Consider the following 1459-nt stretch of genomic DNA (forward strand, 5'->3'; position numbering starts at 1 on the left):
TGGATTGAGGTTTGAAATGAAGCCGGTAATGTTGCAGATGATCTAGGCTGTTGGGCAGTTTGGAGGAAAGCGTGGCGAAGACCCGTACGCTCACCTCCGAAGCTTCATAGAAATCTGTAACACTTTTGTGTTCCCAAATATCTCTAACGAAGAAGTTCGACTAACTCTGTTTCCATTTTCTTTGTGTGATTAGGCAAGAAAATGACATATTCTCTCCAACTGGGAGAGATAACTTCGTGGGAACAAGTGGTGGAAAAGTTTATGAAGAAGTATTTCCCATCAACTGAGAATGCTAGGAGAAGGAAATTAATAACAAATTTTGAACAAGAAGATGATGAATTGCTCAGCGATGCTTGGGCTAGGTTTAAGTGGTTGGTTAGAGACTGTCCACATAATGGCTTACCAGATTGCTTGCAGATGGAGACCTTTTATCAAGGACTGAATCCCTCTTTGCAGATCGCCGCCAATGCGACAGCCACTGGTGGTCTGCTAGACAAAACATATAAGGAGGCAAAGAGTATACTTGATTGCATTTCCAGAAATCACGAGGATTGGCAGGAAAGCGATCAAAGGTTAAGAATTAAAGATAATGACGCACAACGGGGCCAATGCATCCTTTCAAAATCAAAGGACTGCGAGATGAGTTTGATATAAGGCATTGTAACTAACAACACGAGAACGAAGAAAGGGCAAGTCAACACAATTGCTCAAATGACCGCAAGTTGTGTCATTTGCTTAGATGCTCATTTGATGGAGGAATGCCCAGCAAACCCACAGTCATTGTGCTTTGTAAAGAATAACCCCTATTCCGATACATATAATCCCGGGTGGAGAAAGCACCCAAATTTTGCGTGGAAAAATCAACAACAAAACTTCCAACCAGTGGCACAAAAAGAAGGGCCACCCAAATTTTTCCCGCAAAACAACAGTCCAACACATAATCGCACTAGCAGCTTGCAAACACCGCAATCTTCGTCCTTAGAGAGCTTGCTGAAGTAATACATTGAGAAAAAAGAATTAGTGCTACAGAATCGATGGGACAAATTGCGGGCGAGCTGAAAAATAGACTGCAAGGAGCGCTGCCAAGCTCAACTGAGCTCCCTCACAATGCTAGGGGTATCGGGAAGGAACAATGCTTAGTAGAGTCCGTGCTAAGTGACAAAATGACTACGGAAGTAAGGGAGGAACACATCGCGGCCAACTTGAATACATTGACAGCCGAGGACACATTGACCTATAGTTCAGAAGAGCCCAAAAAAATGAACCCTGAAGTTGTGTCCATCCTCAAGCCTCTAGATTATGAGACAGAAGAAGTCCAACTACCACCAGCTCCGCAAAGACTGAAAGAAAAACAAAATGATGAAGAAAAGATCGCAATAGTGGCCGCAAGCAAAATGCTATGATTCCACTAAAAATGTGTGACCCAGGAATCTTCACGATATCATGTTCAATTGGAGGG

The 1459-nt window shown here is 43.1% G+C and overlaps 1 non-coding gene across 1 annotated transcript; it reads right to left on the reverse strand.

Annotated features, from left to right (window-relative positions):
• Positions 1 to 294: 294 nt before the first annotated feature.
• On the reverse strand, positions 295 to 401 carry LOC120068611 (small nucleolar RNA R71). Its single transcript, XR_005479249.1, has one exon. It is a non-coding gene; the product is annotated as a small nucleolar RNA R71 (small nucleolar RNA).
• Between the last annotated feature and the right edge of the window lie 1058 nt (positions 402 to 1459).

This window comes from Benincasa hispida, chromosome 12, assembly GCF_027475165.1.
Source record: "Benincasa hispida cultivar pf3 chromosome 12, pf3_genome.v1.1, whole genome shotgun sequence".
In the NCBI taxonomy this organism is placed as follows: Eukaryota; Viridiplantae; Streptophyta; class Magnoliopsida; order Cucurbitales; family Cucurbitaceae; genus Benincasa; species Benincasa hispida.